Source organism: Symsagittifera roscoffensis, chromosome 9, assembly GCF_963678635.1.
Source record: "Symsagittifera roscoffensis chromosome 9, txSymRosc1.1, whole genome shotgun sequence".
In the NCBI taxonomy this organism is placed as follows: domain Eukaryota; kingdom Metazoa; phylum Xenacoelomorpha; order Acoela; family Convolutidae; genus Symsagittifera; species Symsagittifera roscoffensis.
The window spans coordinates 40,478,683-40,504,932 of NC_087070.1; the positions used below are offsets into that span (position 1 = coordinate 40,478,683).

Below are 26,250 nucleotides of genomic sequence, written 5' to 3' on the forward strand. Positions count from 1 at the left end.
CTCTCGAGAAAGATTTCAATGATTACCAAAAACTGCTTAATGGAGGACTTGATCAAAAAAGTGCGCTGAAAAAGTTACGTACTTAATCAGTTCCACCAACAGGTTTTGAAAATTGCTCTCATTTGAAAAGCATCTGGGAACAACAAAGCATGATTACTTTCAAAGACTTCTTACGATGGTACAACAACAGAGATGTTGTTCCTACTCTTGGAGCTATGCAAAAAATGATAGATTTTTACCATGATAAAGGAATTGACATGCTGAAACTGAGCTGCACGCTTCCAAATCTTGCAAATATCTGCTTACACAAGTCGACAAATCACAAATTTTACCCGTTCTTTGAAGGAGATGAAGATTTATGTGAGAAAATTAGAGAAGACATGACTGGTGCTCCATCAATAGTTTTTACGCGAAAAGCTGTTGTCGATCAAACTTATATTCGTAACTCGTCAAATAATTGTAAGACAATAGTTGGAATTGACGCTAGCCAATTATATCCATTCTCAATGTGTCAAGAGATGCCAACCGGACTTTACACAAGATGGGAGTATGACTCTGAAACTGATCGTTTTAAAGCTAGAAATAACAGAACAAGAAATTTCGAGAACATGGTTATGTCCTTCTATCAAGAATGGGGACCAGAGTGTAAAATTCAGAGTACCGGAAAGCAGAAGAAAATTGACTGTTTTCATGTTGATGGTTACTGCGATCACTGTAAAACAGTATTTGAAGCTATGGGTTGCTACTATCATTTCTGCTCATGTCAAGAAACCCGTCCATCGTTGTCAGAACAAGATATTGAAAGGGGAAATAAGAAGAGAGAAATGGATGAGTTGAGACGAGAGTACATAAAAGAAAGAGGTTACAAAATTCAAGAATTGTGGGAGTGTGAGTGTAGTGGGAGCATTTCAAAACAGATTCGTCAATCAAGAATCATGTCAAGACAAATTTTCCTTACAAAAAACATCTGTCTACTGATTCTTTACTTGAAAAAATAAAGAACAGATCTCTTTTTGGTTATGTGCAATGCAATTTAATAGTTCCTGACAAGTTGAAGCCTACATTTTCAAATTTTCCTCCAGTATTCAAAAACATTGACGTCTCCCGAAACGATATTGGAGAAAACATTAAAAACTATGCCGAAGAAAACGATTTGCTGAAAAACCCACAACAAATGTTGATTTCCAGTTTTAAATTAGAAAATGGTACAATCATCACACCTCTTCTTAACTTCTATCTAAGTCTTGGACTTCAATGTACAAAAATTTATCGATTTGTTTAGGACACACCCAGGAAATGTTTCAACAAATTTGTTCAATCTGTTGTTGATGCTCGACGGGAAGGAGACGAGAATCCACATTCTGGAGTTGTTGCTGAGACGATGAAGCTTCTGGGTAACAGTTCGTACGGTTATCAAATTATGAACAGATCCAGACACACGATAACCAAATATCTCGGCGATGAAAAGACACACAAAGCAATAAATGAGAAGTTTTTCAAGCGATTGAATGTTTTGAAAAAGGACTTATATGAAGTAGAACTATTGAAGTCAACAATTGAACATAGAGAACCAATTATTGTAGGTTTTTTCATTCTTCAATACGCCAAACTTAGAATGTTGGAGTTATACTACAACTTCTTCCACAAGTATTGCGATGAGAATAAATTCGAGGAGTTGGAGATGGATACGGACTCTTTGTATCTAGCATTAGCAGAAGATAACCTGGACGATTGTATATTACCAGAGAAGAAATCTCAGTGGACACTTATTCGTTGAAATGATTGTAGAGATGACTTTATAGCTGATGCAGATAAGAATTTTTTTCCACGTACATGCTGCGCTGTTCACAAAAAGCATGACAAACGAGAACCTGGATTATTCAAAGAAGAATTTCGCTTTAGTGAAATGTTGTGCCTGTGCAGCAAGACGTATTGCTGCTATGATAGTAAGAGCGAAAATTCAAATTTAGCAGGAAAGGGCTCAACAAAAGAACGCTAGAAGACACTGGGGATAGACCAATGTCTAAATACAGACGAATTCTTGACGAAGCTGTAAATTTGAAGTCGACCAATCGCGGATTCAAAACCTCCAACCATTTAGTTGGAACATATGAACAAACTAAAAAAGGACTCAGTTACTTTTACCCGAAAAGGGAGGTACTTGATGTTGGAATACAAACTAAGCCATTAAATTTGTAAGTTTAACTTATAAACTGTAGTAAAACTTTATACCATACAATGACTTATATGTTATTCAAATTTTCAACTCTAATATAACAATTTAAAGTAACTTAATTTTTTTTCTGAAAAACTTTTTTTCTGCTTTGAAGCTTCAGTTAGGTTTCAGAATAGTTTCAAACACTTTCAATTTAAACTCTAATGGTTTAAAAGAAAACAAAAATCATATCTTAAAACAATGAAAAAATCTAAAACCTATCGCATTGGTGTAGAGAATCTTAAAAAATTCGGGCACCAAAATTTTTTCTGAAACTTGCCATCTGAAACCTCGTATCTTAATACATTGGGAAACCTATTCCCTATCCTAATACATTGGAAAATCTATAGCCTATGTTAATACATGGGGGTCCGCACCCACCCCCCCTGATCACCTCACTCATTTTGGTGTTGTTGCTGAGACGATGAAGCTTCTCGGTAACAGTTCGTACGGTTATCAAATTATGGACAGATCCAGACACACGATAACCAAATATCTCGGGGATGAGAAGACACACAAAGTAATAAATGAGAAGTTTTTCAAGCGATTGAATGTTTTGAAAAAGGACTTATGTGAAGTAGAACTATTGAAGTCAACAAATGAACATTGAGAACCAATTATTGTAGGTTTTTTCATTCTTCAATACGCCAAACTTAGAATGTTGGAGTTATACTACAACTTCTTCCACAAGTATTGCGATGAGAATAAATTCGAGGAGTTGGAGATGGCTACGGACTCTTTGTATCTAGCATTAGCAGAAGATAACCTGGACGATTGTATATTACCAGAGAAGAACGCTCAGTGGACACTTATTGGTCGAAATGATTGTAGAGATGACTTTATAGCTGATGCAGATAAGAATTTTTTTCCACATACATGCTGCGCTGTTCACAAAAAGCATGACAAACGAGAACCTGGATTATTCAAAGAAGAATTTCGCTTTACTGAAATGTTGTGCCTGTGCAGCAAGACGTATTGCTGTTATGATAGTAAGAGCGACAAATTCAAATTTAGCAGCAAAGGGCTCAACAAAAGAACGCTAGAAGACACTGGGGATGGACCAATGACTAAATACAGACGAATTCTTGACGAAGCTGTAAATTTGAAGTCGACCAATCGCGGATTCAAAACCTCCAACCATTTAGTTGGAACATATTAACAAACTAAAAAAGGACTCAGTTACTTTTACCCGAAAAGGGAGGTACTTGATGATGGAATACAAACTAAGCCATTAAATTTGTAAGTTTAACTTATAAACTGTAGTAAAATTTTATACCATACAATGATTTATATGTTATTCAAATTTTCAACTCTAATATAACAATTTAAAGTAATTTAATTTTTTTTCTGCTTTGAAGCTTCAGTTAGGTTTCAGAATAGTTTCAGACACTTTCAGTTTAAACTCTAATGGTTTAAAAGAAAATAAAAATCATATCTTAAAACAATGAAAAAATCTAAAACCTATCGCATTGGTGTAGAGAATCTTAAAAAATTCGGGCACCAAAATTTTTTTCTGAAACTTGCCATCTGAAACCTTGTATCTTAATACATTGGGAAACCTATTCCCTATCCTAATACATTGGAAAATCTATAGCCTATCTTAATACATAGGGTGCGGACCGGATACTCTATAGCCTATGTTCATACATGGGGGTCCGCACCCACCCCCCCTGATCACCTCACTCATATACTACTGGCGTACAACCCTTTCTTGGACTCGGAAGCCGGAGGCGCTCGTAGGATTCACGAGGTAGCGGAGCTACTAAAGTTTTGGACAGAGAAGATAGTGGAAATAGACACAGTAGAGAGGGAGAGAGACCGAGCTTGGGCTTGATTCTCGAGAAAACACCAGAGGTGATAAGCGTACCGCGCTCAAGTGAAAGAGTTGAGCTGAAGATGGGTAATGGGAACGGCATGTTATTCACGAATCTGGGAGTGGTGTGGAAATTGTTAAGACCCTCCTGGTGCCCACATCCCCACGCGAGCCTGATCGAGGAAGTCACGGAGCGAGTGAGGTTAGCACCGACGGAAGATGAAGATCTAGCAACATTGGGTATAGTGCACAAGCTGGGCTTACCTCAGGTGAAGGAGTCAGGCAAAAAGACGAATAAACTAGGGTCGGCAAAGAAGATAGAGCCGGATAGTTGTCTTGATTCGACGTGTGGGAGTGGAGAGCACACCTGTGATGGACGGTCATGCGTTAGGATACAATCTTTTCAAAAAGAAGATCTAGTCACTTGGTTTGAAGACATCACAGAGAGGTAGAAGAGTGAAGTACATATAGTGGCTGAGTCTTACGCGAGTAGCACGGTAAACATAGCAACAGCTCTGGGATTCTTCTCAAGGATATGCAGTCTGCAGTCACTGGAGAGGCTAGAGTCTGAACATCATTTGGTGACAGCGTTGAGCGTGGAGTCATGGCCTGGGGTGTTGTAGGTGACTCAGAAACACATCAGGAGCTGGAAGGTCGGTCTTGAGGCGGAAGTGGGATTTCCTATGAGCGAAGCCTATGGTCTGCCATTAAATGCGAAGCCCCTAGTAGGGTCAGTGATGACCAACCTGTGCGGCAGCCACTACCGACTGCACATGGCGATGGTAGAGGTATCCAGCCAAAGGATATTAGTGGACAAGGCCTTCTCGGTGCCCAAGTGTGTAAGATTGGCTTGGATGTCGCATCACTCACACAAGCTATTGAGAAAAATCCGAGGAACAGTGCCGAGAGAAAAGAGGGATGACTTGAGTGAAATCTAGGGTGAGGAGCTCTTGGGCTTGGAAAGTGAAATCACAAGTGACCATGAGAAACAGAACGTGATCTGGAAACCGATAGGTGGTGCTCCAAACACGGAGGAGAGCGATTCGGTAGACGAGAAGATGATGGAGCTCGAACCTCTCCTGGAAGCCTCGGGAGAGCGCAACCTTCGGAGCATTGACATCACACATGGGGAGTGCCCATGCCACTGTCTGGCACAAACGGTGTGGTATCCGGATCACGCAAAACCTCTGCCTGGTGTGGGATGTAGAAGAAATTCGTTCAATAGGATTACCGGATCACATACAAAAGGTGGCACTCTTGGTGGTGAGCACAATGTTAGCTTTGCGATGGATGGAGGAGAATGTGACGAAATATCGGGAGTCAAAGACGCCAACGGCAGAATCGATATACGCGAGAGATTATAGCAGGAGACTTGAATTGTTTGAGACTGCATGCAAGGTATTTGCCATACCAATGGAGGTCAGGCATTTATGGAGCCGTATAATGTTCTTTCCGTGGTTTCGAGCGACGTGGACATCTTGGTTGTACATGGTGACGAAGGACCACATGAAGAAGTATCAAAAGGAGTATTGACAATTCCTGGCCGAAATAGGACCGGAAGCTTTCAAGAGACCTCGCTAACCCATAGAAATGCGATCACGACGGGGTGGAAAAGAGCCTGTAGAGTGTCAAGAAACAATACTAAGGCGAGAGAATCGATACTGGAGGAAGACTTGGCGAAGAATGTGAGCCTGAGTCTGCACAATTCCTTCTGTTTGAACCGAGAAGCGAGGTGAAGGGATTGCCCAACCAAGCGAAGAGATTGCAGGAGCAAAGGGAATGGAAGCGATCCTATGAACAGTTGAAGGCTTGGGAGGAGATCGTAATTAGCTCCGACGATGAAGAAGCACTGTTGAAACAGTTTGCGGTGTCAAATACGTCAGGGTCTAGTACCTCGAACGCGAAGAACGCGAGATGAGCAGGTGGCTCAAAGGGGAATTCTAGAGTCTTGAGTCTTGAGAGGGAAGGGGGCTCGAGGGTGAACTTGGATGAAATCTGGTTTAACGAAAAAGAAATTTTAATGAATGAGATATTGTTTTTATATGCTATATCTATTAAATGAATCAAAATGCTGCATGACAATTTCCTGATTGAATGGGACAAAAATTTTCTTAGATCGTTAGCTTAAAAAGCGAGAATTCAAAGGTGCAGGTGTATGCAGATTTTGATTGCTGTTTAGCGAAAGTATGAAAATTTTACATGGTGCAAACTTCTGCAAATGACCACTGGCACTGTATCTTGAGCAACACTCGGTTTTCTGGGATTCACTGACAGACGACAGCGCGCGATGAGGACATCGATCTTGAGTCCGGGGAGTATGTGCCAGTCGGTCATGTCTGGAAGTTTGACCTTGAAGAATACGAAATAACGTGATTTTGGGATGAAGTTTAATTTTTCAAAATTTCGAATTGAGCCTGTCATGCTCAACTTTCTCGCAGCAACTGAAAATCAGAAAATAAAATCAGAACAACCGAACAACCTATTCGCAATTTCCGTCGTAGAAAACGAGAGTAGAGCTGTCCTATCTGATATAGGAGAGATAGTATTCCCGAGAGCGAATTGAAATTCACCTGAACCAGAGTAAACCTTCAGTGGAAAGGTGCACAACTGAAGTCTCCCCATGGTTCAGACCCCAAAACTAATTTCTCAAGTCAAAACTCATTTCCTTTAATTAGGATTCATTGGTGGAAAACTTCTCGAGTTATATTCAATTGTATTTATGCTAGAGTTACTAATTGGCTTAATTACTCCAATCCTCAAGTGTGCTGCTATTTGAAAACTCAATTTAATTTTCCCGAGTGTGTTTTGTCATTGTTATGTTGAGTTAAGTCGAGTTTTTTGGTTGAACCATCTGAAATGGATCAAATTTCTACTGTCTAATAAAAAGTAACTTAACGGATTGTTCCGACCCTGTTTTTAACGGCGTTCGTGTATTTTGGGTATTTTGAGACCTAAGTATGGGGACGTTCTTATTTCTAGAGTGGGGGGATATTTTGGTTGTGGCCTTTAAGCTGTAACGGGTTTTAGTCTCATGTCGCAAGTGAACCGAATTGGCTCCGACCGTTTTGAGGTAGAAAAACACAAGAGATAGTGTCCCTGACTCTTGAGCCAATGGTTATAGGGCCTATTTTTCTTAAGCCTCATATGTGACCGAAGTAGACGAATGTTACACGTAGAAAAAGTACCTTGTGACATTCGACCAGAATGGAAGAAAATGCAGATTCGGCAATTTCGAGTTATTAGCCGCTAATCTTCGGAATTATCGTTTTTGAAGGAATAACAGTGTTATTGGAACGATTAGTCAAACTGGGAAGGCTAGATTATTCTGATACTTTAAATTTTAAAAATTTCGAACGATGACGTCATACTTCTGAGAAACGTCAAAATCGACCATTTTGTAAGAAATCCAGAATTGAGACACAACAACAATAGTTGCAACGGCGACAACATTGAGAATTGTGATAAAAAAGCAACAAAGAAAAGCAGAATTAGCAGAGACCGCTTCAAGTTGCAACGATTGTGTCGCTACAATCGTTGCAAGGCCGTTCACAACAACGATGAAGGGTAGAAAAACAGCCTTCCGGAAAGAAGATAAGGGTGTTATTTCCCTGGATTCAGGAATCCCGAGGGGTCTCGGGACTTGAACTGAAATCCTTTTACATAAACTTTTAGCTTCCCTATTATGTCCTGAATTGAATTTAATTAACTTCTGAATTCATTTTCCGACGATGAGAAGCTATGAGTTAAGGGAAAGGGTTGATCCATCTTCGATGGAAATGATGATTTTATCTACTGAACAAAAACAATGGTAAATTAAAAAATAGTAGTAGCCCGTTTTTTAGGAGTGACATCGTGCTCTGGGAATACTGCGACCCAGCCATGAGCTCACTAATTTTGCATGTAATTAAGTTAATTTTAACCGTAGCCGAAAGCAGTAACGTTTTTGTCGACCCGATGTTAGAAAGACCACCAAAAGAACTGGCTTTGGTAGCGACGGTGAAATCATATAGAGCTCAATTAAGACGCTGGCCAGTCGTTTTATAGTTTAGCTTTATTTTCCGTCGATATCTACTTCCGGGCGAATGTTACATAGATGTTTTTATGGCGCTCCTTGGGTGTTATTCTTTTTTAACATCATGACCGGCAGAACCGTTAACGAGCATTCCGCGCCGAGCAAATGCTCATAATAAGGCCCTTATCACCGGGGCGGAAGGGTAGTTTGGAACACGGAAGCCTTCCGGGTTCCCGAATCTAGCATTTCATTCTAGTTAACACCGAAGATTCACGTACCAGGAAGGGTGGGGGATTGGCCGTCCCGTCGTTCCCTGAGAGGTTTGTGACCAAAGACACTTAAAGATATATAAGAAACCAAACAAAAAGTAGTATAGTACCCAAGAAAAACCAAAAAACATAAAAAACAACCAAAAAAACCAAAAACAGTAGAAAAAAAATTAGTAGAAATCATCCCCCCATACAAGATTTGATCCGACCCTCCCGTTTGTTGTTGATAGATATACTGTTGTTACAGGCGTTTATATCAATCAGGATCGTTACGATCAATTTGTGGCTAGTTTGTGAGGCTTGTACTGTAGGGTTATTTGAGTATTTAAGCACGTTAATGCTAATTTGCGCTCAATCCGGAAGGGCCTGCTGATTTGCGCTCAATCCGGAAGGGTCTCGGGATTAGTGAAGAAGACTGATCCGACAAGCAGTACAACGAGTGACAAGAGGGGGCTCAACGACAACATTAATCGACTGTTGGGTATCGTTAACAAGTTTTGATTCCCTTTTGGTACAAAAAACAAGATAGTAATACGTGGGGGGCTGGACAGTGCTGCACTGTAGTGACCCTTCACCGAACTGCGAATTTCCGAGTTAAAACCTTAAATCGGATATTGAACAAACACGGAGGGGTATAGTTTTATTAGTTATATACACTATATTAATCATATTAATACTATAAAATCGTTTTTCAGAGAAAAACACAGTAAGCGGACCGGTTTTTAGGATCGAAATAGCGATATTTTGATCCCCCCACAAATCGCGATTTTTGAGACATCATTTTTTTTTGATACGGAAAAAAGCACTATATTTATGAGTTACATTGTAACTGTGCTAGTATAATGGGTATAACCGGTTGAGTTTAGTTCAGAAGTGGTTGGAACTATTATGGTATAAAAATAAACGAATATTCGTGATTTTTAAAAAAACAGAACAAAATAAAATGAAAAAAAAAAACTTTGAAATTTTTGAGTTAGGAGTGTAAAATAGTTGTTCGGACAACGCCCACTAATGAATCGATAGCTTTTAAAATCCGTTTGCCGATAACCTTCCGGGTTACAGAGAAATCGAACTTAACGTGTTTGATTTAGTGGATTCATCAATCCGGAGGGGTCCAAATAGCATAGTTTTTCGCAATTTTTTTTCAACTAGAGCCTTTTAGATCGGGTTTTAATTGCATTGAACTAGAAAAGTATAGACTTTCTGAGCTCAGAGCAATAATTTTTAGGTCGAAAAGAACAGAATTGCGAAAAAAGTTACGCGAAACCTATAAGAGAGAAATTTTTTGACCTTAGAAAAAAGACGTTTTGCTTAATAACTTTGGAACTACTGGACAAATCCAGTTGATCTTGGTACCATTAGATTAGAAAACAGCTGAGTTTACTAATAGAAACATCAAATATTCAAAAAAGTAAGCGTGAAAGTTTTTAGGATTGTTTTTAGCAAATTCACCAATTCGGGAAGGTAGACCCTTCACGTTTTATAAAAAAAAATTTGGAAACCCCTTACACCCCTAGCAAAGGGTAGAAACGGTTGAATAAGGCAATTTTACGCTATTCTAGACAAAAAGGGAAGGCTAAAGGCACAAGAAAACCTTAGTCGAGCCGAAACTAGGCTAGCGATAAGACCCTTCACCGTTAGGGTGAGTCATCGAATAAAGGGCTTAACTTCAATCCGGAAGGGTCTTGGGAAGGACGACACACCCTTCCTAATTGATTCAAACAGCAGAATAGCATCGGAGAACGTATTCGGAAGGGTATAGGTTGGAAATGTAGAAAGCTTCTGAGAAGCTATTTTTACGAACTCTGAGGGGTCCTAATCCGAAGGGGTCTAAATTTTTACAAAAACGGAGGGGTCCCAATCCGGAGGGTTCTAAATTTTTACAGAAACGGAGGGGTCCTAATCCGGAGGGGTCTAAACTTTTACAAAACAGGAAGGGTCCCAATCAGGAGGGGTCCGGTTTTTGTCAATCCGGAGGGGTCCGATTTTTGTCAATCCGGAGGGGTCCCAATTTTGCCAATCCGGAGTGGTATCATTTTGTCATAACATAAGAAGACAACAGAATAGAAAGTAGTTAAGGATATTAGGTTATTAAGAGATAGGCTGCGAACCAGTGACTGCACTGGTAACTTGCCTTTTGAAAAAACCGAATAAAAACAAAACAGGTTTAAACTCGGACATTCGCGACACTAAGTCTAAATTGATCAAGAGTGTGTAACTCATAAGTGTGGACTCAAATCAAAAACGTTTTTGAGAAAAATGACTGCCCTGAGGATTTTAGTAGGTCTAGCTCGGGCAGTTCGAAGGCAGATAGGTAACACAGGACTCGGTGGGTGCAATAGACGCCCACTTGAGAAAATTACTGCCTTCAAGTTTTGTCTGTTTGATGCAACACCAAGCAGGGAAAGTTCTTTATTTACATACAAGTTCAACTATTGTACTGCGACTGACTAAAACTACAAAACACATACGTTTTTCATAAAAATATTCTTGTTTTGTTATTTCTGGTTTTAATTCAATAATATTTGTGCTAGATTGGGTAGTGAACACACTATCTTTTAAACAGACTGATATCATCATACTGTGCTAGCTTCATACCTTACAACTAATAATCGATTACTGTGGATAAATTGTATATACGATGTACCGTGATAACATACAAGGATTCGTGGTCACTATTTAATAGAAACTTTTGGAATTTACTGTGTTGTGTTATTATTATCAGTAGTCAGATCAAAAGGACACTAGCAATCGAATTGAGTGTATAGGTAGTAAGAAGTGGTAAATTGAGTATGAGTCTGGACAAGTCAAGAATACCTAAATTAGAAGATAGCTCCAGGAAATTCATACCTGAGAAACTCATACCAGGAAATTCATACAAGAGCAATGACCGACCCTTTTGTGGAAAGGATCGGCCAAACCCGGACCGACAAAGGGGAGACGGTTTCAGGCAGAATGGTTGAAACCAGGAGTCAAAAACCTCAGAAGAGCGAAAAGCTATGCTAAAAGTGGAGGTCCATCCGGGCCAGGCCATGAATGAGAACCGGGATATACATGGTCCGGAGGGGAGAGGAAACAGAAGGCTGGCGAGTTAATCTACTCGGGTAGAACAAGGCCAAGATTTTGCCACTTCCACCGGGACACTGTACCGAGAGGAGATGTCAGAACTGTCCGACTCTCTACTGAATTTGTGGCAACTAGAATATCTCCCACAGACAACACCATGATGGCAGGCGTGACGGAGAAACAGGCAACGTCCTCATCGTTTTCAGAAAGAGTGGAGAACACTTTCGGAAACATCTTTCCATTCACCAAGGGAGTGGGTACAGGAGATGAAGGTGAATCCCAGGAGGAAGAAGAGGGCAATGATGAGCAAGTTGGGTTTGGATCTCGAGTCAGCCTCAATAGTTCGAGCCAGGAGAATGAGGCATACACCGACAGTGAGACTGGAACCATGGACAAATTTGGTGTGGTGCGAACGATAAGCAAAGACACAAACACATCCGGCCAGTCAAGAGACTTTGTGAGTTTGACAAATTCGTAAACGCGAACTGGGGAGAATAGAAACATAGGGCTAAGAGGTGGATAATGAAAAGACGTCGAGGTAGAGAATCAAAGCCCGAATCTCTACCAGCACAAAGCTACATGGGATCGACAGGGTGACACCGCCACTTGTGACGCCACAAGTAGAGAACGGAGCATCAATTGAAGAAGCCTTGAACAACATAGCGGACAGTATAGGCGAACAAAAAGAACAGATGTCCATAAGACTGAGTGAACTAGAGAGAGCAGTCCACATTGAAAGGGAAAGTCTGCCGTAAGAAATAAACCGCAATAGTCAAGAAGTTGGTAAAAGCGAAGAACGCTTGAAGGAAAGAACGGATGAACACATGGCGAAGAACTGGTCGTGGATGACAAGGGTAGCAGAACAAAGAGAGTTACGGTTAAGAGACGACATGGTGAAGTTGACAACTCAACAAGAGCAGACTCTTGGGACTCTTGACACAACGATAGATGCGATGATGGAGAGGCGAACTCAGGCTATCATGACAGGTTGGACGGGCTACTAGGCAGCAGGAGTGGACCAAGAGAAGGGAAACCGAAATCGGGAGGTCCCAGCAGGGAGCCGAAGGTGAACTTCAATGACCAACAGAAAAGGAGAAGGACATATGGATCCACTAGAGGTAGGGGCAATTCAGCAGGCTATGTCTTAGGGGATAATAGAACATGGGGCCCACACTTCAGAGGAAGTTCAACTGGCAATATACAGACTTCAAACGAACGACCGACGCAAGGCACACAAGCGACGGGGAGAGGTGATTCCAGGGACAGGAGAGAGTCATGCAAGCGCAGGGATGAGTCATGCGAGCCAAGGAAGAAACAATCCCGGCGATTCGGATAGAAGGGATATACCAAATACAGAACCCTTATCTGGGGGCGAAGATACTCAGGCGTTGCATTCAAGAGATGCTACAGCAATGGTCACAGCCTTTGAACCCCTAAATAGGTCTTTGGAGACATTCCTAACGAGGTTATCCAGAACCAATGTACGCAGTGAAAAGTCCAGAAGAGGCTTTAAGAAACCAAGATGCTATAAAGACGAATCTGACGGCTGCATTGACACCTGGATAGAGGTGATGAAATTGCATTTTGAGGAAGAAGACCTGTCAGAAAGGCAAAAGTTTGGTGCGCTCACCAAAAACTTGGAAGGGACAGCCGTAAACTTTGTGATGGCCAAAAAGCAATATCAGCGGGATACTGCTGAGAAAATTTTTGAAATCTTGTTAAATCGTTTTGGCTAAGGGGTGCAGGGACACCAAGCAATGATGCGCTTCGAGAAAAGGAGGCAACGAGAAGATGAGACGATAGACAAGTTTCGAGACGATTTGGAGATTCTTAGAAGGCGTAGCCAACCGGACGAGTCGAACAGGAGGATGAACTTGGCGGTAGCCTCAAAATGATGAACTTCGAACAATGTTAGCAACGCATTACACACCACTATCAACCAATGCGCCAACACCAGAGGAGTTGAGGCTCAAGTCAAAAGAATATCTTTTGCCAAAACCTCCATCGAGATCTGGATATTACAAAAACAATTATGGCAATTTTAACAACGGACCAGCAAACCAAGGAAACAACCGGTATAAACCGAGGGACGATACGGACAAGATGTGCTCTTGTGCAAATTGCAGTTCGACGGACCATCATGTGTCAGCATGCCCAACATATAAACAGGGCTTGAAAGCAATAGGCTTTAGCCTCGAGGACGAAGATGCGTCAGAAGTCGATCATGAAGATTTCATGAGAGGAGTAATTGCAAAATTCGGCCCGAGGTGTTTCATTTCCAACTTAGAAGGTCATTTGAAATCGGATTGTCCGCAATTTTGGGATGCTGTAGCAGACATCAAGCATCCAAGGCACGAGGAATCTTTATCGGGAGTGAAAGCCAGCAAGACTCGCCTATTAAGTGAAGCGGAGGCGCGCCGAAAAGAAAAACTGCAAGAACTGGCAACGAAGAAAATGCACGCGGTAACAAATTAGACATGTGAGCTGGAACCGGTGACTGCGGCGGATGACTTCAAGATTGATTATAGGGCAGCCGCGAGGGATGCTCTAAATAGAGTGCAACAGGAACTGGTAACGAAAAATATTGATCAAAAGTGCTCGAACTGTAAATTGAGAAACTACAGGAGAAGCTGAATGCCGTCGAGGCAACAGAAGTCGAGGAAACAAAGGCACCAAGTAATTTAAGCATGAAACTTAATGTGATCTCCGAGCAGAGGTTCGGTATGGTGCCACAAGGAAGCAAAATACAGTCAATAATCTCGGTAGCAGGACACCAGGTAATCAGAAATCTGAGTGAACCATCAGAGTTCACTTTGATGCATTTGGACACAATCTGAGTGAACCATCAGAGTTCACTTTGATGCATTTGGACACATATGCAGATTATCTGAGGCAGGTGGAGCCACGCACTGAGTCGAGAGCTGTGCGAGCACTACTAATAACTGGTGGCCCTCGCATAAAGAAGCTTTATGGGCGCTGCAAGGAAGTCTCAAGGACCGTATCAAGATTGGGAAGGAATGGGCTTCACGAGGGAAGATCTAATTCCGACGAATCTCCGACTGGCTGCAGCCAATCGAGGGGCGATATACGTAGCCGGAAGAACAACAATAACGGTCCTCCAATGGGAGGACGGAATCTTTGGATGAGCTTCCTGGTGGTAGAGAATTTGGACAACGCCGACCAATTCATCCTGGGCAGAGATTTTGTCAGGAATTTTGACGTGATGATTGTCTTGAACAACGGTCTAATAAGGATTAGGAACCCGGATCGGAAGTATGTTAAGCAACCAATCAATAGATTAAGAACAGACGAGTATAAGGTGCATTTTTTTCAGACAGAAAAGTAAAATTACACCCGGGACAAGCAGTAGTAGCAATTTTTAGAATGAGAAATTTAAATTCGTTAAGTGATAGTAAACAGGTTTGTTTGGTACCGAATCCAAATAGTCAAAATTCAGTGATTTTAGGCCGGAGCTTCTTGGTAACTCGAAACGGACTGTGTGTCAGTGTGTTATTGAACACACTGGACACCACGGTTTCAATCCAGCGTGGAAAGAAACTTGGTTACGCTTTGCCGATGAGGACCGACTATGAAGAGACACGAAACTTGAAGAAACATAGTGTGAAAGACTGTCCTTATCATGCCAATAAAGACAAAAATTTTTATAAGAATTAATGAATTTAAATCTATTCATAAATTGTTTTTTAATGAAGTCCAAAACGTGCTGCTCGAATTTTCCGGAACGGCCCTCGTCATATGAACTCGAGTCTGACAAACCGTTTTTGCCGGAGATAGAACATTTAAAAGGGAAAATAGGCGAGGGAGATTTGGAATTGCTTCGGAAGTTTTTAAATCGGGACGCGGATGTATTTTCAAAACATAAGGCGGATATCGGTTGCTGTAATTTCGTCGAACACGAAATCGAACTTGATGAAGGCGCCGTTTCCCATAGGGAAGGCGCAAGACGAATGACGCCACATAAATCGGAAGCGTGCTGAGCGGAAATAGAAATGTTGCTCGAATACGACACGATAGAACCCTCGAAATCGCCTTGGGCTTGCGGGGTAGTAATGGCGAAAAAGAAGGGGGTCAGCTTAGGTTTTATTGCGACTTTCGCTACTTGAACGCGGTAACGATAAAAGATGCCTACCCGATACCGAGAATAGACGAGAGCCTCTCTAAAATTGGTGATGTCAAGTTCTTCACCACATTGGACCTGGGTTCTGCCTTCTGGCAGGTCCCTCTGCGGAAGAAGGCTAGAGAAGAGACCGGATTATCGTGTGAATTGGGGTTTTACCAGAGGAAGAGGATGCCCTTCGGCTTGTGCAACGCAACGGCCATTTTTCAAAGACTGATGGCTCAGACTCTCGGATCTACTAAGAGCGCACAGAAAAGACCGCATGACAAGCAGCCCGAAAAGGTGGATCGAAAATGGTTCTCCGGACAAAGGAGACCTCGAGGAAGACAGTTATCGCATTCTGAGACAGTATTTTATGCAGAAAGAGGGAAGGTTATAATTGAACAAGGACGGGATTGTGGCTTGCAAGAGAAGAGATGAAGACAAAGTTCTATACAAGTATAACTCGATAGTGTTGCCGCAACTCTATCAAACAGAACTCTTATTCAGGTCGCATGATCAGATGGGCCATCAGAGGATCGACAAAGTATATTAGAGGATCCTGAAGCGCTTTGAGTGGCCTGGAAAGAAAAAGGCATGCTAGAAGTGGGTAACAGCATGTCTGTCATGCCAACAGGTCAAGGATCCAAGGAAATGGTGATTTCCTTTACAATCGATCGAGTCGTCTGAATTCAACGAGGTGGTGCAGATAGATCACCGGAAGATATGCATGACAGACAGTGGTTTTAATGAAGTCTTGGTCATGATAGATCACTTCACGAACTATGCAGAGGCCGTGCCCTGCATAACTGCCTAAGCGGAAGAGACGTGCGACCACCTGATCAATACGTGGATAGCGAGACATGGTTGTCCGATGACGTTCAATCGGATAAAGGAACATCTTTCGTGGGAGAACTTACAAAAGAGCTAATGCGACGTTCGCAGGTGGCTCAGGCTCACTCCACGACATACCATCCTTAGACGAATGGCTTAGTCGAAAGGCAAAATAGAACAATAGTGTCGATGCAGAGGGTATATTGTTCCAGGTACATGACCGATTGGGACAGATATCTTTCACAGAAGATGGGAGCTTACAATAGAACGCAACATTCCACCACCGGAGTAAGTCCACATATGATGCTAACCGGGCACGAGAAGTCTTTGCCCTTGACTTTCTTCTACCCAGAGTATGAGGCTAAGAGGACGTCACCACAGGTCTATGTAAGGGATGTAATAAGACGCCAGCAGGAGTTAAACGACTTATGTAGACGAAATACTCAGCAGGCACAGGCAAGGCAGAGGAAAAAATTTGACAAGAAAGCAGCTGTTGCAAAACTTTTTCCTTAGGGGTAGGGGACTACTTATGGGTATTTCAGAACGTCATACCAACGAGAGGAACAAAAAAGCTCCTAAAAATGGAGGGGACCCTTCATGATTACGGAGGTACACCAGGAGGGACGCTTCTATAGACTGAGTACTGGCCGAGCCGCTCATTACGAAAACATTAAGCCACACAATCCATCGACAGAAGACTGATGTATACCTGAAGACATGGAAGAGGGGGATTATCTAATGTTGTACCCTTCTTGTGAGCTCAATTAGAAGGGCACCAGGGAAAAGAACGATTGAAATGAAGTCATAGAGGAAGGAACAAGTACACCACTGGACCTGGACCCAAATGAGGTGATTGAAGCAGACGATGAAACTTTACACTACGCAGAGGAGGACTGGCAAGACCCTGAACAAAGGGAAGTTCCCAAGAATTTGGATTCAGATCTTTCGTTAACGATGCAGACTCGACAGAATGACAGGACAAAATCCAAGAGGAAATATAACCCTTACGGCAACGATTTTGTAGTGGACAGGTTAGAACTAAAGAAGATAGGGGAAGAAGTAGTGGGTCTAGAAGAAATAACTGTGTCACAGGACATTGACATAGTCGATGATCACGACGATGAGTGGGTCGATGACCGGTCAAGACCCGAGGTAGAATTCGACGACGAGCAATCGTACGAACAATAGTTGACAAATCTGCGTGTCTTGGAATGGCTGAACGAAATGACGTCGGACCCAAAGGAGACCAGTGTCACAATTCAAGATGTAGATCGTGAAAGCATGAACATCAGGAAAACCTAACGAGAAGATCCTTCCTGGGCTGCCCAGGGGGGGGGCGAATACCCATTCCGGCTTCCAATCTCGACTTGATACCCGGTATGCGATCGACGGGGACGTCGATGGATTTTTTTTGTTCGGGGAGTGGGGGTAGGATTTACCCACACTGAAAATTTATTAATAAAAAAATTAGGAATAGCAAGAGGGACAGGAGATTTAGAAGCGAAAACAGGCGAGGACCCTAAGAAACCGGACATAGGGAGGGTAGTTGAGTCATATTTTAACTTACCAAATGATGATTCAAGTAGCTTAATACTAACGGACAACGATTCCATACTCACAAATACAACTTGTGCGATAGCAATCACAGCAGACATGAGTTTTAGGATAGCGTTAGCAGCAGATTTCAAAAACATATAAAAACATATAAAAACTCAATATAAAAATATAGAGTTCCTTTGGAACCAAAGACCAGGAATAGGGGGCGTAGCAGCCTTGCCTCCGGCGGTGTCACAGATACCGGGAAAATACCTTTGTTTCTTAGTGACACGGGCGACGGAGAAGCGGCACGTGGACCCGGAAAACCTAGTCTTGTCCTTGACGAGATTGAGAGACTTCCTCGTGGAAAGGGATGTGAAGGAGCTTTCGCTTCCAGTGTACGATCCGAACAGAGGACGAATGCATCCTCGGGAACTGTACGCGCTCATACACGTAATCTTCTCTGGTACTAAAATACAAGTATACTTACATAAGAAATATTACTTAAATATAGGCTGCGTTAAGGTGATATGCAAGAGGGTGTCAGACTAAAGTATGTGTAGTGTGTGATATGTGTGTTTTGTTATGTTATGTGTTATGTTTTTAAGATCCTGGGTAAAAAGGAGTTAATGATCACGAACAACTGAATGACGATCTTAGGAATAGATCCAGAGTTTGGACTGTCCAATCTTAGATCGAATTCCAAAATTTTAGAGACCGATTGATTTTAATAAATTTTAGGATCAAAATCTTTTTATTTGACTGTTTTAAACAAATTTCAACGAGAAGTTAAGGTGAAACGGACAAGTGTGATACTCGTGACCTCTTTTGTAGATCCTGATTGATCGTTTAAATACTCACTTGAGTCAAATCATTAAATCAAATTGAATTGAACCCGAAAAAAGAATAGATAACTTCAACTTGGATGAATTGATGGACCTGGCAGAGGCATATGTAGGACCGATGGTAGATGCGATCTATCGTCGGCTAATGGATTGAGACTTCGCTCTGGAGGACCCAGAGGTAGCCATGTTGCTGACCGCCCTGATAATTATCTTGGGGCATGACAACCGTGGGGACCGCCCCATGGAAGTCCTATTGATGGCAGCATACGGAGAGAGGGGAGTACTAGACCGCCCGAACGTGAGAGTGATGAGGTGGAGAAACAGGGCTCTCTCAGGGAGTGAATTGGCGAACTAGCCTGGACTGGGAAGTTCTAGGACTTACCAACCAGGTGAGATGCCTTTGCCCTCCAAGCCCTAGCCTGGGTTGAGGAAAATGCATCAAGAGATGAACAGCGAGGCTGCCTCTTCTACTTCACCACTGAGAATAGCTGTGCCACCAAAGAGGGCAAGAGTAAAACAGGGGGTTCAAACGAACCAAATCATGCAAGATCTAGATGGGATGAAAGATGAGCTGGAGAGGACCAGAAAAGAGCTGGATGAAATGACTAAGACCATGCTCTCAACGGAGGAAGACAGAGACATGTGGAAGAGATTGTTTGAAGACTGCAACACAAAGCAGAGTGAAGAAATTGAACGCTTGAGGCGGGACTACAAGGAGCAATCGGAACGGTTGGCATTGACAACAGCCGTGGAAAAACATCTATGTAACATTCGCCCGGAAGTACATATCGACGGAAAATAAAGCTAAGCTATAAAACGACTGGCCAGCGTCTAAACTAAGCTCTACATGCTTTTCACCGTCTCTACCAAAGCCAGTTCTTTTGTGGTCTTTCTAACTTCGGGTCGACAAAAGTGTTACTGCTTTCGGCTTCGGTCAAAACACTCAAACTAAAAATTTAAATCACCAGAATTTTCTAGCCTTCCCAGTTTAACTAATCGTTCCAATAACACTGTTAATCCTTCAAAACTGCTAATTCGGAAGGTTAGCGGCTAACAGCTCGAAATTGCCGAATCTGCATTTTCGTCCATTCTGGTCGACTGTCACATACTCCCCGGACAGCCCGGTCAATGTCCCCATTGAATCTCGCAATGTTCGTAAAATTGGTACAGTGTCATCGAACTGAATTTACAAAATGCACGAAATTACTCTTATCCACGTCATATCGACTCACTGCAGAATATAAATGGCATCATACTACACTACTATAGCCTTCCAAATTCTTTCACTAATCTGCAATTTCGAGGATATGACTTAAGATAAAACATTTTTTCTGACTTCCAATGTCAATGCCCTGATTCAAAACTTTTTCTCCTAGGTTTTAAAAGGTTTTAGTTTGCAGGAAAGTCCTTCCAACCAACAATCTAAAATTATCCTACTATGCTTCTTCCTTTCGGATATTTTAGTTGTTATTGATCCTGAATATTAAAACTAAGGAACTCTGTGGTAAGAAAGAACAATGATACAATCTGCCTCTTCGAGAGATTACTCAAGCCTTTCATGTCACCACATATTTAAATATACTCTTTGCTCAAGCCTTTCTAAATGATATTAAGTGTCTCTAAAGCCACTAACTAAAATCAAAATACAAATTTATAAATGTAACAAATTCTTTAATGTTCAAAGCTCAACTAAATGTTTTCTTTCAGTTTTCAATTACAACTTTGTTGCTTAGTTTTTCACTTGAGTTTTTGTCACACACATAGTTCTGAGTTTTAACTTCTTCTCTTTCGTCACATCTTTGTTTCCTCTTTTTTTCGTCGTTTAGAAGTTCTAAAACTTCTAATTTCTTCTAATTTTCTTTGCATCTTGTTTTCCGGCCATTTTTCAATGATCCATCTCCTCCTCCTGCGACATTGACTCTGCATTTTCAGTTTCTTACAACACATCGTTAGCTATTCTGACGCTGTTGGAAGCAGTCCTCCAACTTTTCTGCTCTTCTACCTTTTGCTTACAACAAGGTAGGGGATCCACGTTAGATTCTCTGATCCTGCAGAAGCTATTGTGAAGGCAAAACGCCACGTTTATCTCCATATCTTCCTTCAACATCTCTTCTTTCTCCCTTCCATTACGTTCACTTGTCCTAGAAGTTCTCTTCACAGCGGTGGTCACTGCGTTCCGATGAGTCACGAAAGCTCACTTGAAAGATCCTGCCCCAATATCCAGCTGATACACACTGTACACTCTGCCGTGTTTCGACATATGCTTCTTGACATACTCGTACAACCATGCAGTCATGTTGCCTCTAAACCATGGCATCAGTCGTCTTCTTGCCCATATCTTTTTTTACTTCCATCGGAATGTTCAGAATCTTGCACGTTGTCTCAAAAAGATCTAAATCTTTTAGACAATCCAATTTCCGCAACTGTTCTCTCGTTGGTGCCTCCTGTCAGTTGTTCTCCTTCGCATGAGCTTCCAGCCATCGTATCGCCATCATATCTCCCACTATCACGATTGTTATGGGCCGTGATGAGTCTGGTAAACCCATGGAGAGCAGCTCTCCAGAGTCCCAGATCAACACCAGATTACTACGTTCGGGGTACCACCATGTTTGCAGCAAGCAATGGCAAGGAAACTCGTCATGTGTCAGCATGATGCTCCTCCAGTTACGCTTCCCGAAGCTTCCAGTAGTGGTTCCACTTCCACCATCACTCGCTGGACTTCATCATTCTCATCTACTGTATTGTAATCCGTAACGGTTGATCTCTCTGTTTTTGTCTTTCAAAGTCACTGAAGTTCCCACTGACGTATCCCATGAACTTCTTTCCCAGTATCGATTCCAACTCCTCCTTAGTTCTCTCTGGAACTGCTGAGAACATTTTGCACAGTAACTCGTTAGACTTTTCCGACATTATCGCTATTCTTACACACTTTGGCACTGAGAAGGCTTGATCAACGATCGTTCTCGTACTTCTTACATCCACAGCTACGAAGTGCTCTGGGTATCTGCTCTTCGACATTGGAGCTTATGTCGATCCCACCAAATCTCGCACTCCTTATGATCTGCGATAAGTTTCATTGTGTCTGATGTTCATTTCCGCCTCGATCTCTTCTCTCCACTTTCCTATGTGCTTTTGCTCAGTCTGCAAAACTCCTGAAAACACTTGTACACTGATGGCCGTGACCATCTCATGTTTCTGTTCTAGATTCAATAGTGACTCTAAAGAACCAAACATACTGTAGAATCCTAGTGCAGTCACCAGCTTCACCTCGGTTCCTCCATGACAATCTGCAATCAATTTCGTTTCCGTTCTTACTTTCATCACAATGTTCCCAAACAAAATTGTCAACTGCTTGTAATGTTTCTCCAGGGTTTTCACGCAATCTAGACTTCCACAAATGTGACCTTCCAGTATACAGACTTCTGCCAGACAGCTACCAGGTTTAACTCAGTCTTCTGGTCTCCAGCAAGGCAACTCCACTTTGTCTTCCCCGTTGGTCTTAGAGGCTGTTGTCATCACAACATATATGATATTAAGATCACGCAGGTTTTAGTCTGCATTTAGTTCCCTCTGCTAATCTTGTGTTGCCTGTACTATCGAACCAGCGTTGGAACTAGGACACCACGATGGTCTCATTAGTTCCCGCACTACCATCAAGCTCGATCTCAGTAATTCATCTGAGAATCCCAATCCAAACTCCACTCGTTTGTCGGATTCTGGCACGGAAGGCGCAGCAACTTTTTTTCTGAGACTAGTCCCAGCTTCCAAGCGTGTTTCCAGGTTAGGAGGCACAAAGGTGGTAATTGTCGGTTCGTTTGATGCTCCCTCTTCCTTCAGCAATCCCGTGTCAAAGAGTTCTACTTCCAATTCATCCAATCGCTCTTGGAAGAATCTGTTCAACCAAGCCTGTCCTTCTATGCTATCAAAGTGGATGCCGTCAGTAGTCAGCCTGGCTTGATCCATAGCCCTCAGCTCAAGTTCGATATCCATAAGGATCATCCTTTCGGTATTCCGACTTGCAAGATTCCTTAGGATGTTGTTTCACCTGATTAATCCTTCGTTGTGCCTTCTTCCTGCTGCAGTCAATGTCCTCGTGTTCATTGGCATAGTGCAAAAGGTAAATACCTCGCAGTTGAACTTCTGCCAGAGAGTAGTAAACAAGCACACCATCATTGATTCCCATAGTGCTTCTTCCTCATCTGAGCTTCTCGAGATGTTATTTGTCCCCACCAGGATCATCAGACTAGGGATTCTCCCTGGGTTCATCAACTCCACCATCCGAAATAACTGGGCTATCATCGCGCCTCCGAAAGCCATCACAGGGGTGATCCAGGAGGTCCTCAAGTTTGAGAGCACTCTGACCAAGCTGTCTCCCAGTATCAGATGTGATGTCCCCAGTGGTGGTTGCTGCAAGTTTACTGCCGGGTTCCAGGTCGCTCGATTGATGCAAGCTTTCGGAGCCGCCTCCGGAACTCCTGTGAAGTTATACTTCAACTGATTATTCTTTTGTACATCTATTACCCGGGACACTTTCTTCGACGGCATCTTTCGTATCTTCCTGTCTGGGACTTTTGAGCTCCCCATTGGTTGCATTGTATCGCTAACTCCCCTATTGGTCATTACTTCTTGGGAGAGCTGTACTCTGCCCGTATCGTCGACCGTTCCATAGGGTGCAGTCACCCCGGAACCTGGCGCATTCGTGTTGGCCACTAGTCGTCCAGCTGTCTCTATGAGCTTCCTCATCGTCTGCTCCGCGACTGGGTCACCTAAGGTATCACTCGGGTCCGGGATTGTCACTCGACCAGTTGCAGTTGGGAGTCGCGTTTCTGCCGTTTGACTCATTTCTCGAGGCGTCAAGAGCTCCATCGGGGACTGCCCACGAGGAATACTCCTTGCAGGTATCACTTTTTCCACGGCTGTTGTCAGTGCCAACCACTCCGTTCACTCCTTGTAGTCCCGCCTCAAGCGTTCAATTTCTTCACCCTGCTTTTTGTTGCAGTCTTCAAACAATCCCTTGCACATGTCTCTGTCTTCCTCCGTAGTGAGCATGGTCTTACTCATTTCATCCAGGTCCTTTCTGGTCCTCTCCAGCTCATCTTTCATCCCATCTAGATCTTGCATGATTTGGTTTGTTTGAACCCCCTGTTCTACTCTCGCCCTCTTTGGTGGCACAGCAATTCTCAGTGGTGAACTAGACGAGGCAAATCAAGTAGAGCTTAGTTTAGACGCTGGCCAGTCGTTTTATAGCTTAGCTTCATTTACCGTCGATATGTATTTCTGGGCGAATGTTACACCTATTAACGACTGGCCGGCGTCAGTTACCTAAATTCTACTGAATTTCAAAGAGGAAGAGAAGAGCGGAGCTGGTCAACGAATAACAGGCACTGCCCCAGGACGTCCAGCTGGAGCTAAAGTCTTCGCGGATTGTGTTCGAACACCAAGACAACCTTCCAGCTGTTTTGTCCAAGCTTCGTTCAAACACGAAAAAGAAATCTCAAACGAGAAGGAGCTCAGAGAAAAGAAAACTGATGAACAGAGGCCAGGAAACTGTTGGTCCAACTGATGAGGAGGCTTCAACGGAGAGGGTGAGTTAGAGTTGTGTTATTTGTGTTGCTTTGTGTCACGTGAGTTTTATTCCTCGTGGCCTGCAAACCAAAGAGCACAGTTGCACTCCCACCTCCAATCTTGATTTGGACTTTAAAACACAAACTCATTTGGAAATTAGTCCGTGATTATGTGTCAATATAAGTTAAATCTATAAACTGTCACCAACGTGTTAAAATTTTGAGAATTTGTCTAGAAAACGGCATTATACTTGATTTTTTGAGGTTCAAGGTACCGGAAATTGGGGTGTTTTCGAACCATGCGCTACAGAGTTTTCAGACTAAACTTCTAAAAACGGAGATAAACAAGGCTAGGACAGTGAAGTCAAAATAGAAAAGGCGAGAAGCGCAGTACAGAGGGGTGTAGATGAGTAGTTTTGGCCTTCGGTAATTAAATACTTAAGTCTTAGGAGACAAAGACAAACAACAATAGTCAAAAAGACCCATCAGAAGAAGCTAATGAAACTATCAGAAAGGCAAGACCGACCTCTAGGGAAGCAAGGTGAGGGTTCAGTAAGAGCTCTTGTTGATGTTGAATTACTAAATTGGGTACAACAAGTCTTGGCATTAGGGCCGAAACATCCCATCAGGGATAAATTGGATGAGACACTTTTTCTCGCCGACAATGACATCTTTCGATTGGATCTCAAAAATTGTAAAGTCCTCGGGGAGGCCCTTCGTGAGATCGAAGCTGTGGCAAAAGCCTATGCTAAAAGGATGAAACAAAAACCATCTAACAAAGGCGTTGAGAAAGCGCGAAAGTATCTGAAGAGTAATGGATTAGTTGCGGTACCGTATGACAAAGGCGTGGGTTTTTGTGTAATCAGGAAGGAAACCAACGAAAACAAGTTGTCGGATACATTAGATTCAAGTCAATTCAGCAAAAGTAAAAGAACAAGTGATATGATTGTTTTGAAGATAGAAAGAGACATCAATAAGGAGTTGTTGGCTATGAGGAAAATTGTCGAACTAAGTGAGAATCTCTACACAAGGATGAGGTCCACTGGGGGCAGCCCGCCAGGCTTTTTGGTTGGCGAAAGTGCATAAAGTGAATACCCCATTACAACCTGTCCTCTCCTTGCTTGATACCTCTTATAATAACTTGAACAAAGTTTTTTCAAATTTTTTCGAAAAATTTGAGGGCGCAAACATCGAAACCAACTCACTAGATGCGAGAGAAATCTTACAGAGCACTAATCTTGAGCACAATGAAAATTTGATATCTCTAGATGTGAAGAATTTGTTCCACTGAAAGAAGCAATAGACATAGCTCTGAGAAAACTGTATGAGCAAGATGAACAACCACCAATTGCTACGAAAACCATGAAGAGACTGTTGAACTTGGCAGTTAGTAAAGTCCATTTCAAGTGCAATGAAAGATGGTACGTTCAAAAAGATGGTTTGGCAATGGGGGCATCTCCTGCCGTTTTTTTAAGCAAATATTTGGCTGAAGCAGTACGAAACTGCACTATCGAGGGATAATCCCAAAATGTTTTTGCCCGAGAAAGATCTCAACGGAATTTGTCCCGAGTGCAATAAGAAACTCACGTACAAGTCAAAAGGTGTAGACTGTGAATGCTGTTTGAACTGGTATCACGTAAAATGCGGTGATATATCAGATGATGAGTATTGAAACATAAATTAAACCGTCTGGAACTGTAGGAAATGTATCGCAATAAGAGAGAAAAATAACGCAGTGCAGCAAGCTAAATTATTTCTCCGTTACGCTGACGATATAGTGAGAACAGTGAAGGCTGATCCTGAAAAAATGCTTCGGGCTGCAAAATTATTACATCAAAATTCACAGTTCACAATAGAGACACCAAACACAAACGGAAAATTTGGCATTTTTGGATTTGAAAATTAGTATTGACAAAAGCAGGAAATTAACTGTGGGTGGTATCAAAAATCAACAGGTACCATACTAAATTTGCCCCCTT

At 42.3% G+C, this 26,250-nt stretch overlaps 2 protein-coding genes across 2 annotated transcripts in view; one reads left to right on the forward strand and one right to left on the reverse strand.

Moving 5' to 3' along the window:
• The window catches only part of LOC134854594 (structural maintenance of chromosomes protein 4-like), a 402,174-nt gene that overhangs the window by 375,372 nt on the left and 552 nt on the right, over nt 1-26,250 (reverse strand). The window lies entirely within an intron of this gene.
• Nucleotides 1-26,250, forward strand: part of LOC134854596 (neuronal calcium sensor 1-like) — a 393,660-nt gene that overhangs the window by 24,537 nt on the left and 342,873 nt on the right. The window lies entirely within an intron of this gene.